This window comes from Manis javanica, chromosome 17, assembly GCF_040802235.1.
Source record: "Manis javanica isolate MJ-LG chromosome 17, MJ_LKY, whole genome shotgun sequence".
NCBI lineage: Eukaryota > Metazoa > Chordata > Mammalia > Pholidota > Manidae > Manis > Manis javanica.
The window spans coordinates 54,089,033-54,110,399 of record NC_133172.1 but is presented as its reverse complement, the minus strand read 5'-3'; the positions used below and the strand labels follow the sequence as shown (position 1 = coordinate 54,110,399).

The 21,367-nt window shown below is 37.0% G+C and overlaps 1 long non-coding RNA gene across 3 annotated transcripts in view; it reads right to left on the bottom strand.

Moving 5' to 3' along the window:
• The window catches only part of LOC140847223 (uncharacterized), a 111,853-nt gene that overhangs the window by 30,818 nt on the left and 59,668 nt on the right, over positions 1–21,367 (bottom strand). The window contains exons 1-2 of one of the 3 annotated variants that reach the window (XR_012126983.1): positions 8,504–10,050; positions 7,844–7,939 (exon numbers count right to left, since the gene is read on the bottom strand). The exons of the other annotated variants lie outside the window; for them this stretch is intronic. This is a non-coding gene — a long non-coding RNA (uncharacterized lncRNA). Of the gene's footprint in view, positions 1–7,843; positions 7,940–8,503; positions 10,051–21,367 lie in introns of those variants that run through there. 3 annotated transcript variants of the gene reach the window in all.

Genomic DNA, 21,367 nt, shown 5'->3' with positions numbered 1-21,367 from the left:
AATAGGGAAAAAAAAAGGAGTTGCAGTACTTGTATCAGACAAAATAGACTTCAAAACACAGAAAGTAACAAGAGACAAAGAAGGACATTACATAATGATAAAGGGGTCAGTCCAACAAGAGTATATAACCATTATAAATATCTATGCACCCAACATAGGAGCACCTACATATGTGAAACAAACATTAACAGAATTAAAGGGGGAAATAGAATGCAGTGCATTCCTTTTAGGAGACTTCAACACACCACTCACTCCAAAGAGACAGATCAACCAGAGAGAAAACAAATAAGGAGACAGAGGAACTGAACAACACATTAGAACAGTTGGACCTAATAGATAGCTACAGAACACTCCACCCAAAAGCAGCAGGATACACATTCTTCTCAAGCACACATGGAATATTTTCAAGAATAGATTATATATTAGGCCACAAAAAGAGCCTCACTAAATTCAGAAGGATTGAAATTTTACCAGTCAGCTTCTCAGACCACAAAGGTAGGAAAACATAAATAAATTATGCAAAGAAAACAAAAATGCCTACAAACATATGGAGGCTTAACAACATGCTCCTAAATAATCAATGGATCAATGACCAAATAAAAACAGGGATCAAGCAATATATGGAGACAAATGAAAACAATAACTCAACACTGCAAAATCTGTGGGACACAGCCAAGGCCATGCTAAGAGGGAAGCATATTGCAATACAGGCCTACCTCAGGAAAGAAGAACAATCCCATATGAACAGTCTAAACTCACAATTAATGAAACTAGAAAAAGAAGGGCAAATGAGGCCCAAAGTCAGTAGAAAGAACACATAATAAAGATTAGAGCAGATATAAATAAAATCAAGAAGAATAAAACAATAGAAAGAATCAATGAAAGCAGGATCTGGTTCTTTGAGAAAATTAACAAAAAAGATAAACACCGAGCCAGATTTATCAAGAAAAAAGAGAATCTACATACATAAACAGAATCAGAAATGAGAAAGGAAAAATCACTACAGATACCACAGAAATACAAAGAATTATTAGAGAATACTATGAAAAATTGTAGTGCTCACAAATTGGATAACCTAGAAGAAATGGACAACTTTCTAGAAAAATACAACCTTCCAAGGCTGACCCAGGAAGAAACAGAAAATCTGAACAGACCAATTACCAGCAACGAAATTGAACTGGTAATCAAAAAACTACCTAAGAACAAAACTCCTGGACCAGATGGCTTCACTGCTGCATTTTACCAAACATTTAGTAAAGACATAGTACTCATCCTCTTTAAAGTTTTCCAAAAAATAGAAGGGAGGGAATACTTCCAAACTCATTCTACAAGGCCAGCATCACTCTAACACCAAAACCAGGCAAAGACACAACAAAAAAAAGAAAATTGCAGACCAATATCCCTGATGAACATAGATGTAAAAATATTCAACAAAATATTAGCAAACTGAATTCAAAAATACCTCAAAAAGATCATCCATCATCATGAAGTAGGATTTATTTCAGGGATGCAAGGAAGATACACTCTCCTTGAAAATCCATCAACATCATCCACATCAACAAAAAAAAGGACAAAAACCACATGCTCATCTCCATAGATGCTGAAAAAGCATTTGACAAAATTCAACATCCATTCATGATAAAAACTCTCAACAAAATGGGCATAGAGGGAAAGCACCTCAACATAATAAAAGCCATATATGACAAACCCACAGCCAACATCTGTGAAAATCTGAAAGCTTTTCCTTTAAGATCAGGAACAAGACAAGGATGCCCACTCTCCCTACTTTTATTCAACATAGTACTAGAAGTCCTAGCCATGGTGACCAGACAACATGAAGAAATAAAAGGCATCCAGATTAGTAAAGTAGAAGTTAAACCTTCACACTGTTTGCACATGACATGATATTGTACATTATAAAATCTAAAGAATCCACCCCAAAACTACTAGAACTAATAACTCAATTCAGCAAAGTTGCAAGATCCAAAATCAATAGACAGAAATCTGTTTCATTCCTATATACTACTGATGAACTACAGAAAGAGAAATCAGGAAAACAATTTCATTTACAATTGCATCAAAAAGAATAAAATACCTAGGAATAAACCTAACCAAGGACATGAAAGACCTATACCCTGAAAACTACAAAACACTCTTGAGAGAAATTAAAGAAGATACCAATAAATGGAAATACATCCTGTGCTCATGGACAGGAAGAATTAATATTGTCAAAATGGCCATCCTGCCTAAAGCAATCTACAGATTCAATGCAATACCTATCAAAATACCAACATCATTCTTCAATGAAGTAAAACAAATAGTACTAAAATTTATATTGAACCATAAAAGACCCTGAATAGCCAAAGAAATCCTGAGAAGGAAAAATAAAGCTGCAGGGATTATGCTCCCCCACTTCAAGCTCTACTACAAACCCACAGTAATCAAGACAATTTGGTACTGGCACAAGAACAGACCCATAGATCAGCAGAACAGAATAGAGAGCCCAGATATAAACCCACACATATACAGTCAATTAATACACGATGAAGGAGCCATCGGCATACAATGGGGAAATGACAGCCTCTTCAACAACTGGTGTTGACAACACTGGACAGCTACATGTAAGAGAATGAAACTGGATTATTGTCTAACTCCATACACAAAGTAAACTCAAAATGCATCAAAGACCTGAATGTAAGTTAGAAAACCAGAAAGAGGAAAACATTGGCAAAAATCTCTTGAATGTGAACATGAGCAACTTTTTCCTGAACACAATTCCTCAGGCGAGGGAAACAAAAGCAAAAATGAACAAATGGGACTACTTCAAACTAAAAAGCCTCTGTACAGCAAAGGATACCATCAGTAGAATAAAAAGGCACCCTCCAGTATGGGAGAATATATTTGCAAATGACATATCCAACAAGGGGTTAGCATCCAAAATTTATAAAGAATGCACATGCCTTAACACCCAAAAAACAAATAACCCAATTAAAAAATGGGCAGAGGATCTGAACAGACACTTCTCCAAAGAAGAAATTCAGATGCCCAACAGGCACATGAAAAGATGCTCCACATTGCTAATTATCAGGAAAATGCAAATTAAAACCACAATGAGATATCACTTAACACCAGTTAGGATGGCCAACATCCAAAAGACAAGGAACAACGAACTCTGGAGAAGATGCAGAGAAAGGGGAACACTCCTGCACTGCTGGTGGGAATGAAAATTAGTTCAACCATTATGGAAAGCAGTATGGAGGTTCTTCAAAAAGTTAAAAATAGAAATACCATTTAACCCAGGAATTCCACTCTTAGGAATTAACCCAAAGAAAACAAGATCCCAGATTCAAAAAGACATATGCACCCCTGTTGGGACCTTTTGCCTCTTTTAGGCCTGTGACGGCTGCAGACTGGAGGTTTCCATCCTCCCTCGTTACTTCTGCGTTCGTGGCTTAACTAGCTTCCCGTACGCGCGCTCTTGGCCATAACTCCACCTCCCCACCTAACCCGAAACCTGCCTAAAGACCCTAGTGACAGATGAGATAATCAATTCCCATTGGTCTCTGCTACTTCCTTATCTTCCCCTATATAACTAAGCTTCTGATGCAATAAAGCTGAGCTTTGCTGAGCCCTTGAGGCTGACACATCTCCCGGCTTGGTGTGGTTTTGTTTTTCCCCGGATCTCAGGGGAGGGTGTCCAAGCCGCTGACACTTGCCCTCTCGCTCAGCCCCAGGGATAACAGGCTGGTCCTGCTTGTCCCCCCGCCTTCTTGTTGCTGAAGAGCAACACATCCCTATGTTTATCACAGCACTATTTATGATGGATGAGTGGATAAAGAAGGTGTGGTATATATACACAATGGAATATTTTTCAGCCATAAGAGAAAAACAAATCCTACCATTTGCAACAACATGGATGGAGCTGGAGGACATTATGCTCAGTGAAAGAAGCCAAGCAGAGAAAAACAAGTACCAAATGATTTCACTTATTTGTGGAGTATAACAACTAAGCAAAACTGAAGGAACAAAACAGCAGCAGACTCACAGACTCCAAGAAGGGACTAGTGGTTACCAAAGGGGAGGGTTGGGGGGAGAGTGGGTAGGGAGGGAGAGAGAAGGGGATTGAGGGGCATTATGATTGGCACACATGGTGTGGGCCACGGGGAAGACAGTGTAGCACAGAGAAGACAGGTAGTGACTCTCTGGCATCGTAACTATGCTGATGGACAGTGACTGCAATGGGATGTGGGAGGGACTTCATAATATGGGTAAATGTAGTAACCACAATGTTTTTCATGTGAAACCTTTGTAAGAGTGTATGTCAATGGTACCTTAATAAAAAATAAATAAAAAGATATATGTACCCCTATGTTTATTGCCGCACCTTTTGCAATAGCCAAAATATGGAAGCAAGCTAATTGTCCATCAATAGATGACTGGATAAAGAAGATGTGGTACATATATCTCCCCATTTGCAGCAACATGGATAGATTTAGAGGGTATTATGCTCGGTGAAATAAGACAGACAGAAAATGACAAATACCATGTGATTTCACTTATTTGTGGAGTATGAAAACAAAGCAAAACAGAAGGAACAAAAACATCATTAGACTCATAGACATTGAGAAGTGACTAGTTGTTACCAATAGGGAGGGGAGTGGCGGGGGCAGGGTGGGAGGTGGAGGAAGCTGTTGAGCCACTGTGATGTGCATTTGATAAAATAATATATATATATATATATATATATATATATATTGAAAAAAAGAATCAGACCGTCTTGAGACGTGGCATGATAATTCACTGTTTGCTGACTTAACTCTGATAAAACGTTGCTGACTCTGATAAAACCAAGAAATCAAGAACAAAAGAGAAGGCAGTAATATTTCTACTTAGTCTGGATTATATCACTTTGTTTTAATAAATGTGATGTAATAATATTGTATAAATTTAAGGTATACAGCATGTTACTTTGACACACTTACTGAAATGGAAAAACAAAAGACCCAGTGTGAGCCAGCTGATCGTAGGGATGCGGGGTGCTCTGAATCCATCTTTTCAGGACACCTCTCTTTTTGTTTGATTCTTCCTAGAAGTGGAAGCCAAGTCAGGATTGGTCATGGGGGAAATGCCTGAGAGGGATAAAGAGGATGGAGCAGAAGGCAGGGAGAGCCTTCAGACTATGATGCAGAATGACACCTTGAAAAAAAAAGAAGAGAGGGAAGCAAGGACTGCATAGGAAGAGCCTTATCCCACAGCAAGGCTTTGAGAAAATTGCAACCAGGCCGATGGAGTGTCCCTGATTAAAAGTTGCTCCTTAAAGGAAGCTTGCATTATACAAAAATGCACCAAGACCAAGCCACTAGGCTCAGTCTTGACTGAAAGCAGCCCTGGAGAAGCACAGTGTGCACGTGAAGGCGGGAGGGGAACCTCAGTGGTAGCAGCTGGTGCTGTCAATCAACTATGCTCTCGGCAGCAGGTTCTCTTTCTTTTTATTTTTTTATTGAAGTATAATTGACATACTACATGATATTACTTTCAGGTGTACAACATAATGATTGACATTTGTATACACTGTGAAGTGATCGCCACAATAAATCTAGTTACCATCTGTCACTATATGAAGTTACAAAAAAATTTTTTCTTATGACAAGAACTTTTAAGATGTACATTCTTAGCACCTTTGAAATTTGCAATACAGTATTACTGACTATAGTCACCACTCTGTACATCCCCATGATTTATCTTATAATGGGAAGTTTTGTACCTCTTGATCCTGTCCACCTGTTTTGCCTACCCCTTTTCCCCTTCCCCTCTGGCAACCACCTATCTGTTCTCTGGTTTTATGAGTTCAAATTTTTAGAGCCCACATGTAAGTGAGATTATGCAGGATTTGTCTTCCTGTGTCTGGCTTATTTACTTAATATAATGTCCTCCAGGTTTATCCATGTCATCACAAATGTCAGAATGTTCTCCTTTTTATGGCTGAATACTATTCCATTGTGTCTCACATCTTCTTTATTTATCCATTGGTGGACATTTAGGTAGTTCCCATATCTTGGCTATTGTGAATAATGCTGCGGTGAACACAGGAGTGCAGATACCTCTTCAAGGTACAGACTTCATTTCCTTTGGATATACATCCACAAGTAGGATTACTGGATCATATGGTAGTTCTGTATTTCATTTTTGGGGAAACCTCTATACTGTTTTCCATAGTGACTATGCCAAGTTACAGTCCCACCAACAGTGTGCAAGGATTTCCTTCATTCAAACCCTAACCAATGTTTTCCTCTTGTCTTCTGATAATAGCCACCCTAACAGCTGTGAGGTGATACCTCATTGGGGTGCTGATTTGCATATCCTTGACGATTAGCGATGTCGAGCACCTTTTCATATATCTGTTTGTCATTTATATGTTATCTCTGGAAAAATAGTCAGGTCCTCTGTCCATTTTCTAATTGGATCATTTGGTTTTTCCTGTTGAGTTGTACAAGTTCCTTATATATTTTGGATATTAATCCCTTATCAAATAGATGATTTGTGAATATTTTGCCCGTTCCATAGGTTGATTCTTCATTTCTTTGGTTGTTTCTTTTGCCTTGCAGATGCTTTTTAGTTCAGTGTGGCCCCACTTGTTGATTTTTGCTTTTGATGCTTGTGCTTTTCGTGTCCTATTCCAAAAAATCATTGCCATGACCAATGTCAAGAGGCTTTGCCTCTATTATTTTCATCTAGGAGTTATATGCTTACATGTGTTTCATTGAAGTCCTTAATCCATTCTGAGTTAACTTTTATGAGTGGCATAAGAAAGGGCATTCAATTTTATTCATTTGCATGTGAATATCCAACTCAAATGATGTTGAGATGTCCCAACATCATATATGGAAGAGACTGTCTTTCCCCACTGAGTCTTCTCGGCTCCCTTGTCAAATACAAGCTGTCTGTATGTGTATGGGTTTATTTCTGGGCTCTCAATTTTGCTCCACTTGTCTATACCCAAGGCATGGGCAGGCATGACTCCCGCAGGGTCCCTTGGCTGGTGGCAGGACATAGCCACATTCACAGAGGGAAAGAGCTCTTTCTGGGTCTGGAGCTGGGACTACAGTTGAATTCTGAGGCCTGGACATCAGCCTGCCTTCTCGAAACAGCCCTCTCTGGTCTTGGATTTCCCAGTCTCCTAACCTGGACCCCAAAGCTCCCACAAAGGCACGTTTCTGCCAAATCATGGTTGCTAAACAGGAATATGAGTGGAGCCTCCATATTCTGCCATCTTGCTGACATCACTCCCTACAAAAATATTATTTGTTAAAAATCTGACTTAACCTTTTAGAATTATTTTGCGTATATATGTGCCTTACTGCCTGATCTAACATCTGCCCAGTTTTTACCCAAATCAATCCCTCCGTGTTTATAACAGTCTATCAAAATTAAATAAGCATTCTTTGTTAGTGAAACCAAGAACATGTTTAACTATTCTAAAACTTCAAAAACTCCTAAAGCTTGTATGTAGCAGAGAACAGAAACCTCTGCAGACTGACATCATCTAAAGCAAATCTTAAAAGATGAGGATAGGGCAGCATATGGGTAATGAACCATGCAGAACTTGCTCTGAGAGGCACCCAGTTTGAAAAGAGCATTGTCAAGCTGATGAAAGCATTTGTCTCAGTAAATATTCTTCTTCATTCCTAAAGCGCTCAACCATGAGAAGGTGAGCACAGACAGCAGTCTAAAAGTCTCTAATGAATACTTGTAACACACAGGGCAAAAAATTCTTGAGCTATCTGCCCTTTGTGAAAAACAGCGAGAGAAGAGATGGGGTTAAAAATGAGGGAGAGGCTCTCACTTCCAACTCGGATGGGCCACCCTGCAGCAAATGAACCTCTTCAGGTTGAAGGTAGTAAGAGTTGCCAAGGCAGCCAGGACTCAAGGAGACAGGTTGCTGGAGAGAGACACAAAGCCGAGAGAAGTGAACTCAACATTCTGCGGCCCTTTCCCTTCAGGCAGTTAGTGGTTCATATGATACGCAGGGCAAAAGGGTTTTTTTTAATGCAAAATAAAGAGTGAGCATGCCCAATTTATTTAGTGAGGCAAACCCATATTTCATAGTAAAACCTGAAAAGGACATTGCAAGGAAAGTGAATTACAGATTAATATCCATCATTAACATTGCAAAACTGATTTCAATATAATTCATAAATATTATTTAAAAGATAACACATCACAATCTATCTGAATTTATCACAGGAATGCAGGTGCTGTCCCCATCTTAGAAAACCCAAACGGAAAAGAAAGAAAAAAGGAAACACCGAAGATCTGATCACACTAGAAGAAGAAAAAAGAACGAAAAGATTTTCTCAATAGGTGCCAGAAAAGCACTTGAAAATTTTCATTATAAAACTTCAGCAAACTAGAAATAGAAGGATCTCACATTACTCTGGTATCAAGGGTCTACAAAATGCCTACAGCCGACATCATATTTAATGGTAAAATATTGAAGCCTTACTTGCTAAGATTAGGAACATGAAACAGGACCCTCTTCCTCACTTCTCTTCAACTTTGTAGTTTAGGTCCTTGACTGTACACTAAAGTAAGTTAAGGAACTACAAAAAAATTAGGAATAGAAAGGTTAATATGCCTGCAATTAGTCCCAGACCACACAGTTGTTTATGTAGCATATCCAAAAATATTCCACAGAAAAACTATTAAAATAAATCTAGCAAAATTGCCCAATAAAATAATGATGAAAGAATTTCATTGTTATCTACCAAAAAGAAGTAGAAAATGAGTTTTTCAATGATAGTTATAAAAAGCATAAAAACAGTTAAGGATTACCCTAATAGAATACATAAAAAACTTCCTCACAGAAAACTAAAGACATTTTTGAGAGAAAATACCAAAGATCTAAACAGAGGACTAAAGTCTATTAATTTCAAGCAAAATACCATCAAGATAATAATTTCATCAAAACTGATATATTCATTCAACACAATCCAAATTAAAATCTCAGCTGTATTTTTACACTGTGGAAATTGAAAAGCTGTATTTAAATACATATGTAAATTTTAAAAGGCCACAAATATGTAAGACAATTGTGAAAATAAAGTTGAAGGATTCACATTACCAGATATTAAGACTTACTATAAAGCTACAATAATTAAGACAATGGCTTAACACAAGGATAGAAAAATACTCCAATTAAACAGAATAGCTTTCAAAAGCATAGCAATACAAATATTAACAAAGCTGACACTTCAGTGAAGTGCAAGAAACAATGGTCCTTTCAATACAAGGTATTTGATCACTTGGATTTCAATGTGGAAAAAAATTACTTGTGACTCTTTCTTATACACTATACAAAAACATCCTAGAAATTTTGAAGATCTAAATAGTAAAAGCAAGATAACAAAACTTTTATAGTAGAACACAGGACAAAATATTAATGAACTTGTGGTAACAAAGAGAATGAAAGAAAATATTCCCCACAATAAGTGCCACAATTGATTCTTGTCTAGAATGTATATAGGTGGGTGTCTGAATATAAACTATACAAAAAAGACAGACAATGCAATCGAAGAAACAAACATACATCTCCCTAAAAAAAAAGGATATCCAAATGACAAACAAATGAATAGTTTAAAACCTCATCAGACATCAAGCACATACAACTGAAAATGAAAACCACAATGATATATACCTCTGTACACAGACTGGAATAGCTACAAATTATCAATATAAAAAATACAGACCTTCCCAAAGTGCTGGCAAGGATGTAAACAACTGGAAATATTACACAGTGCTACAGGGAGTGTTAATAGGCACAGCCACGCTGGAAAACTCACTGACACTGTTAATGAGCTAAAACCATTTTGTGTCCGTTACAGGACTGGACAAATGAGTAAATATGTAGATATTACTGAGTCATGTTTCCCGCTAGAGAAGAAGTCAAAAACAGACAATGAATGGAGGAAGTCAAGAAGTAATTCTGAATGACTGGACTGGAATTAGAAGTAAGAGAAAAATGGGATTTCAGCTGTTTCTACAAAAGGGCCCATAGGCAATGATGCCCCAGGAGGACTGGATCCCTGGTCTTGGTTTCTAAATGCCATTCCCCTCTTGAAGGAAACAGGTCTCTGGGGGGCTTCAGGGGGTAGCCGCCAGAGGAGACTGGAACATTCCGCATTACCAGGCAACAACCATGAGTGGATGCTAACTTTAAACTGGGAGATAGCTTTGAAAAGGAGGATATTTCCACAGCCTTCAAGTATGTTGGCGTAACTTTGAGCTAATTGCAAAATAAACTTACAATGGAGAAAACAGATAACAGCAAAACCAAGTAATCAAAATTAACTTCACAAAAAGACAAAACATCAACAAAAAGAGGCAGATGTGCTTCCAGATGTAACTGCTTAAGAAGGACACATCACTTATGGAGTGTTCAAGCCCAAAATGCACAATTCATTTGTGAGGAAACATCGAAGAAAGCCAAATTGAGGAACATTCTCTAAAATAATCAGGCCTTTATTTTTTCATGAAAGACCAAGGAAAGCTGAGGAACTCTTCTAGATGAAGACTAAAGAGATGTGACAACACAACACAGTGTGGGTTCCTGAACTTCATCCTTTACTATAAAAATATAGTTAAGAAGGATATTATTGGAGCAACTGGTGTACTTGGAATATGACCTATAGAACAGGCAACAGTATTATTTGATGTTACATTTCCTGAATTTGTAAACTCTACTGTGCTTATCCAATATTCTTGCTCATCAGAAGTACATAATGAAGTATTAAGGGGTAAAGAGCCTGGAGCATGCAACATACTTCCAAATGGCTCAAAAAATACAGTGCATATAATATATCGATACAGACGATACATAGACAGATAAATGACAGGTAGACAGATGATTGGTCCATAGGTAATTGATAATAAAGAGAGAAAATATATAAGAAATTTCTTTAATTGCAATTACTCTTTTCTCTGATGCAGTTTACCTCTTGCTTTATCTAATTTTCATTATCTTGTTCGCTTTCCTGACTTTCATTAATGCCTTTATTAAATTTTCATTCAAATCTATTTTCCTTTGGGATCATTTTAATTTATTACTCGTTTCTGACATAGTCTGATCAGTTACTTCAATTCTTGTGCTGAATTCAGCCAACTCTGGTGACATTTCTTCCAGTTTTTTGACTGTTTTTGAATATATAATTTTAAGTGTTTTCTTAAATTCTTAAATTCTCCATATGTTATTTTGGGGTGTTATGGTACAGCTTTAGTCGACTTCAGGGCTGATTTTTTCTGGGAATTTTTATCAGCTGAAATGTATCAATTCCCAATTTCTGTTTTCTTCTTATATTATTTTTGAATGGAATTGGTCTTATTTTCACTTTTTCTAGGCATTTCCTATGAAAATCCCCTATAGGAGTCCCTCTGTTTTCAGTGTAATGAATTATACTTTCCTTAATGACTTATATTTTTGGAGGGGCATGATTAAGCAGGGGAACAGTTGGGTAAATCTTTTGAGCTGGGTAAATCTCTCCATTTACCAGTACATCTCATCTGTAGTATACTAGAAGACAGTCAAAAGATACTCTTATTAACTGTGACCATTCAAAAAGTATGTATTAAAAAATTAACATGACTTACAACTACAGACTATTTACTGTTAAAAGAACATATAGGATGTGAACAGTCCCCAGGAATGGGTTGTTTTAATTTGTCTGATTTCTCTCAGACTGTTCATGTTCAGTTGGACAATATCCACCATGTCATAGATAAGTTTTCACAAATGCCTAAGGTGCCTAAATGGTTTTCTTGGTTTCACTGGAGATGGCTGGTAATTATAGGTATGCTTTGGTTATGTAACTGTATTCCTATTATGTTAATGTGTGTGCACAATTTAATTAGTAGTTTAAAACCTATACATGCTGAAGTTACTCTACAAGAAGATATGTCAAAGAAATAATCAATCTTCCCATGTTTTCTTCCACCTGCTACTTCTACAGCTTTTCTTCTTCCTTCCTAATTACAACCCCTAAATAGAATTCGTGCCTCATATCGAATTTACCGTGTATCACAATTCTTCCAAGTGGTAAAGATACCTCAAGACAAATGCTGGGCATAGAAGTCACAGGGCATAAATCTGCAAAGAAATAAAAAGCTAACCTTTTCAAACAATATGGCTTCTCTCTCGCTTACCAACTTTACATTTCCCTGTATGGCCCCGGAAGATGACTGGTTAGCCAGAGACGGATAAGATTCCTCAAGGGAGGAACAACCTAAGACAGGCACAGTCGCAGGGGGGCCATCAGGTGAGAAATTGGGGATCAACAGAGGTGAGGCTTAGAACCTCTCCCCCCCTGTTCTGAGAGAAATCTGATGCATCCGTGGATGTTTTATTGCCCTTGTCTAGCTTGGATTAACACATAGTCTACAGGCACACACCTGATCATCTACATTTGCTCTCTTACAACACTAAACTATGTTTTCTACCTTTATCTTGCATCTACCTACCACTTCAGCATTTTACTAAAAATAATAATAATAGAGAAATGTGGTATCCACATATAAATCAAGTATAAAAATCAAACGAATATTCATATTTGAACTGTTTATAGTTCATAATGCGTGATCAAACCGAAAGTTTCTGTGATGACTGCCCTTGTACTGTTCACCATGTAAGAACTTATTCACTATGTAAGAATTTGTTCTCCATGTAAGAACTTGTTCGTTATGCTTCAGAAGATTGGAGACTGAAGAGAACTAGGCTTGGGGTGGATTAATGATTATACATTGAGCATTGAGTCCCCTATACAGAATTTTATTGTTGTTAACAACCATTTGATCAATAAATAGGAGAGATGCCCTCACACAAAAAAAAAGTACACACTTCCAATTGTAAAATAAATAAGTAACCGGGATGTAATGTATAGCATAAGGAATATAGTCAAAATATTGTAACAACTTGGTATGGTGATAGCTGGTACCTAGAATTATCATGTATATAAATGTCCTATCACTGTGTTGTACACCTGAAACTAACGTAATACTGTGTGTCAACTACCCTTCAATAAAAAATAATTATCTAAAAAAAATTAACATGAAAAACAAATATATACCCTAAAATACTAGAAAATATAGAATAAAAGGCAAATATTTTACATAGCACTTGCACTGTGTGTTCATTCCTTCATTTTTGTTGGGTCACAGTCTCAAGTAAGTTCCTGAGAATAAGCGCATGGTAATTTTTTCTAAGTAATTACATGTCTTAATATTGTCTGTGTTCTATAAAACACTTAGTTTATTAGCTTATAGAATTGAAGGCTGAAAATTTTTATTCCTTCAGAATCATAACAGTGCTATTCAGTGTTTTGTAGCATCTTATTTTTATGGTTGAGATTTGTAGCATGGTAATTCCCTTCCCTCTTTTAGGTGATCATTTTTTTCCTTCCTAGAAACTTTTGTGGGGGCTTTTATTTCATCAATGAACTGCTTTTCACTTTATTGGGAACTTGCTGCACCTATACAACCAGAAGACCCAAGTCCTTTTTTGCTCTTAGTGAGGATTTTGCATCCTTGTTTTGGCAATTTCTTCTTTTTCTCTCTTTCCCACTTCCTAGAACATCTGTTATTTGTGCATTGGAACTCCTAGAATAAACCTACATAATAATATTTTCAGAGAAAAGAAGATGGACATGATCCTCACCAAATAGGTAGAAATAGTTTCAGTTTGTGGTAGACTCAATAGAAGAAAAATAATTATGAAGTAGTAGAAATTAAGTTTTATGTGAAAGGATTTCAAAGAGTAACAGGTCTTCACATGTCAAACTTCAAAAATAAAGTAAAACTAAATATCCAACTGAAAGGAAGGTGGTATTGAAAATAGTCACCTCTCTGTTAGCCACCTCTGGTGAAATCTGTTTCCCTAACTTTTCCAGTTTTTATTGGCAAAAGATATTTTAAAACCCCTACTCACTAAAATATCCAGATACAAAAATATAATAGAGGCCATTTTTCATTTCCAACCCTTCCCATCATTGAGCATATGTTATTTATCAGTTTACATGATTCACAACTTATGATAAATCACATTTTCATGGCATAGCCACTTGGACAAATCAAATGTCATTTATTATTGGGCTCCCATGAACCAAGCTTTCCCTTCCCATGGGGTGTTAGCAATGTGAACCATTATCACAAGAGCAAAAGAATATTTCTTCTCTCCCCAGAAATCAAAGACTGATGAAATTTCAAGTCTTTCTTTTACTCGGAGAAGTCAATACTATAATAAACGATTTTCATGTAGAAATATCTCAATTTAGTAAGAACTCAAACACAAAGCCTGGAACCTAGCACAGAGCCTGGCAAAGGGTATCCAATAAACAGGTACCATGTGAAGAATTAATGTATGAAGAAAAGAATCACATCCCTGATCAAAACCCTCTAGTGACTTTTCATCTCATTGCAAACAGAATCAAAGTCCTTCGAATGGCCTACAAGGTCCTGCATGGTATGAACCCCTCCATCTCATTTCCCTCTGTGGCCACCTTATCTGGGTGATCTGTGGTACTCATACTGAGTTCCTTGTTTCTAGACTATTCCAGGTGCACTTGGTACATTGTCCTTGCTCTTCCCTGTATCTTGGATGTTCTTCACTTGGATACCCATATAGTTTCTCCCTTGCTTCTATCAAGTCTTTCCTCAAATATCAGCCTCCCAGGAAAGCCTTCCTTTGCTGCCCTCTCTATACATCCAACCTTCCCCACTTAACTTCTCTCCTTTGCCCTTATCATCATTTACTGTATTATGATTTTATCCCATGGTTTGTCTCTCATTGCCAGATCATTCTTGGTATTGATGGAACATAAACTCCAAGAAGGCAATAATTATAGCCCTGTTGTTCACTCAGATCACAGAACAGTGCTCGACATGTAACTGCTAAATGAGGGAAAGAATTAATAAGCAAAAGAATAAATGAAGGAAAGACAGCTCATGAGTTGAAGCCAGATTAGAAAGAAGCCAGATGATCCAGGGTTCACAGGTCAGGTTATGGGAGTGAGATCTCATTCTAAATGCAACGGCAAGTTAACAGAGCTTTTAAGTGCGGAATGATGCAATCTAATTTGTAACATTAATGTATGATTTATATCAAGAGCAATAACTGGGAGAAGCAGAGAGGAGGCAGTAACCCAAAGGCATGGATGGCTCCAAGTCTGGATGATGGCTGTAGAGCTAGAGCAAGATGGGATACTGCCAGACTGGCACGGTGCCATGGATGCCAGCAGGGGAGACTGCTGTAAGAATGAGGCATTATGCCAGATGCTCCCTGAAGATAGAGGGGATGTAGGCTAAAGAAGTCTCATTGAATTTAATGACATGGAAGTCCCCGCTAACCTCAGCAGAGGGAGAAACATTAAGGCTACTCACAGAAGACAAGGTCTCAGGAAACCCTGCTGAGGACACATGGGGAATCAATAATGTGGAGAAGTTGGCCTTGAGAAGAGATGGCAGTGTTTTTTTTTAAATCAAAAAGTATATTGACCTCACATTGAGTTTGAGGTAAACGTCCTGGCCTATCAAACCTTCTTATGCCATTTTACAGACAACACGCAATTCAGTTCTACTTTTATTCTGGACAGAACACCCTTGAGAAACAGTAAGTAGGTTAACCTTCCCTAAGTAACTCATTCTACTGTTTAACCCTAGCTTTATGAACTAATGCCCTTAAATCCTAGGTAAATCCTCTAACCACAGGCTATTTTAGGACCATAATCTCTTCTCACTGGATCAAACCAACATCTCTTCAAATACAGTCGTTTTGTTTTGCTTTTTTTAAAAAGTTGAAAGAAGACACTGAAAGGGTAATTGTATGTGATTATATTTCTTTATCACTAATTTCAAAAGCCCACATAAACCATAATTTGCTATGTCTTTGCAAACATTATCTTGGATTGCTTATAATCCGTTAATTGTTGTGTTGCTCAAATATTCTTCTTAAAAATTTTCTGTACCTGCCTACTTATCTCATTTGAAAGTTACTCTCAGACATACTTTCTTATAACCTTCAATCATATCTTTGAGTTTTGATGTTACTAAAATTATAGTTTTTCAGAAAATCTGCAATAGGCAATGATAGAGGTCCTCTGTGGTCACTGATCAGTAGGCTCTCATTTTTAACTTTCCTCACCCATATTTTATACTGTTACTTCCAAATTTTGCCACATTAGAAAGCTCAGTATAAATTAATTTACCTCCCAATTAGATGGCTCAGTCATATAAAAGGAAGATATTTTCAGGACTTAAAAAACTTAGATTGCTTGAATCAAATAAAATAAGGTATACGTTCTTTTTCTGTCTTACTCATTCCTAGTCTTGGCACATAATAGCACATTTTCATGAGTTGAATGAATAAGTGAGTGAATGAGAGCATTTCACACACTTTTGGCAGAATGTGCTATGGTCTAAATATTTTGATATTAAAGGTAAAGTAAGTTACTATGTATTTTCAGAGGTATGTAATTTGTTTATATCAGTACTATCCCATAGAAATTTCTAAAACGATGGAAGTGTTCTACATTGGTATCCATTAGTCACATTCAGCTACTGAGCATTTGAAATGCAGCTAGTGCCCTGAGGAATGGAATTTTTAATTCTCTTTTTTTTTTTCAGTTTTAACTAATTTAAATTTAAGTAGCCACACATGGCTACCATAGTGGACAGTGCAGCTTTAAAAGAATCAGTACATTTGGTCTGGATAAAGTATTTTTATCCTTTTAAAACTAAAAGTCTTTTCCTGATAGGCCCATACAATGTTAAAATATAAAGTAATTCAAACATTAGTGTGAGTGTTTATACCAGTTTAAACTGTCAGCGTCAAAGACTGAGGCAGGGGTAGAGTTGAGTTGGCTAGAGAGACACAGCCTTTGACAGTCCCCCTCCTACACTCTGCTTCAGTGGTTGGACCTCTGGCTCAGGATTTACCATGTTTACAAGATAATGTTCCTGCAAGCCCTAGGGCTTAGTCTTTCTAAACTCAGTGTATCCATCTCCTAACGTACTTGGAACTAAGTATCCAGTGCATTTATATACAGCAATAGAATATATGAATGAGTGGTATAGACAGCAATGCTGACTTTTTCATTTAGGTACAAGTAGGTCTATGCAGCACAATAACCAAATATCACACATACATAGACAGATCCATAATTAGGATAATTACATAATGACCTGGGCAATACTAGTTTAAACTTATTATCTCAATGTCCCCATCTGTGTTCTCACCCTTTTTGATTCTCAAAAATAGTTCTCTTTGGACTCTATCAAATCCCCATCCTTTATCCACTCTCCAGAGCTGTATTTGTTTGGATTGCTACATTTTGGAATAATCAATTTATCATTATTATCATTACTATTAAATTCTCCTAATCAATTTATTATTATCATTATTATTAAATTCTCTTTCTTGGGATAACCATTATAAATGTACATTGGAGGTGCTAACTACAGCATGCTCTTATTCAGCATAAGAAAATAATAATGAAATATAAAAGCTACTTGGTTTCCATAAAAATTAAAGATCTTGACTTAATTCATAATTAAAAAGGAATTATGTACAAAATTAAGACTGAATGATGAAATTAAGCCCATGCTGCTGCCTCTGTGTGTTGTAAAGAATGTGTTGAGAAACCACTTCAAAACCAGGAACAGTGTGCTCACACTTCAGGATGCCCTGAAACCTGCCCATGCCCATTACACCTGGCAGATCAGACCAAAATTAGAATTCTTGTGTTGAACATTGTTCAAGCTAATTTTAAATGTAATTACATAATCACATCCATATAGTCAAAGAAAGGTGGTTTTTACAGACAAGGTATAATCATTTTCTAATTACCAATTAAGAACTCTCCACAGTTTATTAGAAAATAAATGCTTAGAATCCTTTGGTGAATTACAGTATGTGAATTAACCCAAGTGCCCTCTGGAACTCCCCAGATGACAGAAATACAAATAATTCACTGGAAAAACCCTAGCTCTAACTGGCATCCTGAAACCGAAATTCATGTCCCCATGAGGTATCCCTTCTCATCTTCACTGCCAGGTTATTTAATCCGAGTTCCAGGGGAGAATGATAATGATTCAGTGATTCTGAGCAGTTGCTCTGTTTAACTGCCAGTGAAAGACCAATCTTTGTAAATACTAGTTATTCAGAACTGATCCATGTGCACAGACAGTGAAGATTAAAATAGAGCCTAAGAGTTCCTTAGGCAGCCACTTAAAACAGTTGCCTGTATTGCATGAGCAGTCAGAACACCTGGGTTCTAGGCAGACTCCCAGTGTTTTTGCTCCCACTGTTACCACTGCCGACTCCCTCATAAACTGTCTGAAGCCCAGGTTGCTTACATACAAAACAAGAACTTCCCCAGAACTCCGTAACACACAGGGTTAGAAGGGCAAACAAATGAAATAACGTGGACTTGCTCCATAAAATGAGTCTCTGTGTACATGTAACTCAATGTTTTAAGGTATTCTTTGCATAGAGTTATCTTATAATGATAGAAGTCCTTTCTCCAGGAATCAAATGCTCAATGGAACTGATAAATATCCATTGGTGGCCTGATGGGTCTCTGTTTTCCCAGCCCTGAAAAGCTCTGTAAGAGATCCCTTTCTGCCGATCCCTTTCCAACCCAGCCCTCTAACCTTCCACCTCTAGTAGTTTTAAAATCTGCCCCAAAAAATATCTTGCTGGAAAGACCAGTGTTGTGTTTTCTCCCAGATGGGTCTTTATTGCCGCTGCACCTTAAGACCGCAGGACATTTCACTCTAGCTCTCAAAATACTTTGACCAAGATCCCTAGCTGATATTACCTATCAGAACCAGTGCGAAATTTCCCTGAAAAAACTCACTGCTATTGCCATTGTTATATCAGCCCTGAAGAACTAGGAAAAGCTTTATTCGTTACTCTTTCCCCAAGATGGGATTTCTGCCTGTGCAAGCTTCCACTTCATACCCAGAATCAGGAAATGCCCATCCCCAAAATTTAAAAAAAAGGCCAGAAATTAGTTTACTACCTCCCTTCTGATCTGTTCTCTCCTCCCAGGAATTTTGGTTCATCTACTCCCTGTGCTTCCACAGCTCTCTGATATCTTCAGACTATTTTGTTGTTGTTGTTGTTGTTGTTAGTTATTTTTATTTTACTGCAATGGGTATACTTACCTGATGCATCCTATTATGTCATTCCTGGGAGTGGAAGGCATATCAACCTCTTTTAAATTCTAGTCTAATACATTGTGCACATATTCTTCAAGTAAGTTTTTTAATTAAACCTTGATTTTTTTAACTTTGGAGTCCAATTTCCTAATGAATGGCATATTTAACTTTGAATCTTAATTGACAGTTTTTCCAGAAAATTTTATTATTTCAGCAGATTTTCTAGTGCAGATAAATGAACACCACAAGTGTTTGGTTTTGTTCTTATACTATATAGAGTGGCCACTCATGGGGTCACCTAAAAGGCCCTTTTTGACATTGCCTCAGCAAAATATTAATGATGGAATTTTGTTAAGATTTTATGACAGCTTTTCCATATAAATTAAAATAAAATTGAACATATCATTTATGCATTATTTATATTATGTGATAATTTCATTGATGCATCTAATAAAAAGAAATGTACATAGAGATGTAACTTGCTGAAGAGTATGGAATTAGCTGATGGAAAACTTAAAAAATAAATGAACCCAGATTTCAAGGATTGTCCTTAGAGGACTGGTTCCTACCTCTATTTGAGTGTGAGCACAACATACACAAAGACAATTCATTCCTTCTTGTGTGAATAAGTAATGTGTTTTGGTCCAATCCCATCAAACTGTTAATTCCAAAACTCCAAGTACATCACCAGAAGGAAAAGGTTTAGACAGAAGCCCAGCCTTGAACTCTGTAACAAGTCAATCTGTTACACAGTAAGATCCTGAAACACTGTTCAAGGTGCTAAAGCATTTCTCACCAATTAAGAACAATTAAAAATGTACTACCTTATAAAGAGTTACTTGTAAGAAATGCCTCCCCTTTGATGCTGGGAGTGTATTTGAAGAGTCCACACATGAATCACTAGAAATGCCCCATGGGCAGGTACACAAAAGTAACCTTAAATAGCTGCAGACGCACAGGTAACCGACGGCACCAGCTGAACAGCCTCAAGGGCTATGCTCAGTGTAACTATTTATTTAATGAGATAAAATAAACTTCAGGTCATGATAAAAAATAATAATTCTCTTCCTTTCGCATTATCTAGGAAATTGCTTGTGGAACTAGCACAAGAGAAAACCAGATAACAGGTTTAATTCCAGCTTTGTCAATATCTAGCAGCGTGAATGTTAGGAAGTCTGAACTTTTTTTTTTTTCTGAGTCTCTACTTGTTGGTAAAGTAGAAATAATATACACATTCTGTATGTCTGTATGATGTGCAAATGAGAGTGAATATGAAATAATTTGTGAACTACGTCTCACTACACATAAATAACATGCTGACATAGGAGAAATTATTTTCATAGAATTGTAGACCTGTCCAAAACAAAGTCACTTTCAGAGTTGGTTTTTCTTCGCCTCTACTACAGATATACAGGTGAGAATAAAATCAGTGAAATACAGAGATTTTTGATGGGGTTGTCACTCTTTCTGGTTCCTCTTTTCCTGGCCTAGCAAGAACTCCAAGAGAGTGCCCTTGACCAACACCTGGATTTAAATATTTCACTAATGGCAAAATAACTCCATCTCAGGTCATGCCAGACCAATCGTGTGTAAATATGCTTACATAGAGTGTGATGTGGTTGCTTTACGTTGTCTTCAGTTGACGCTAAAGTACTCATAGAAACCACCAGTCTTTGATGCAATAACAAAAAGGATGACAGAAAGTTGAAAAGATAAAAGCGAGATGAAGGAGTTGGCAGCTAAAAATAGGTGTTGTTTCAATGCAAGGGTGTAAAAACAACAAAGTAGAACAATATAGGTGGGGCCTTGGAAAGACACTGCATCAGTAACAAACCAGGGGTTTGGTTAAGGGGTCAATGTACACCTTTAGGGTGTACTAACGACTCACAACTTACATTAGGGCAGAGTTCAAACCATAAACACCTAGTACATTGTCCCCTTGAAGAGAATTATTGGAGTCTTACTGAAAACCTTACCTGTTTATTGCACACTCAATATTCTATCTTTAGAGTCTCAGACCCAGAAGTGAGGCAAAATATTTTCTTCAAGACAATTATTTTAATGTTATGCAAGAAGATAATAAATGAATTCATATGGCTTTACACTGGCTTGTGATTATAAAAATAAAGTAAAAAACAGTTTGTTTCTGAGGCAGGTGTTACAG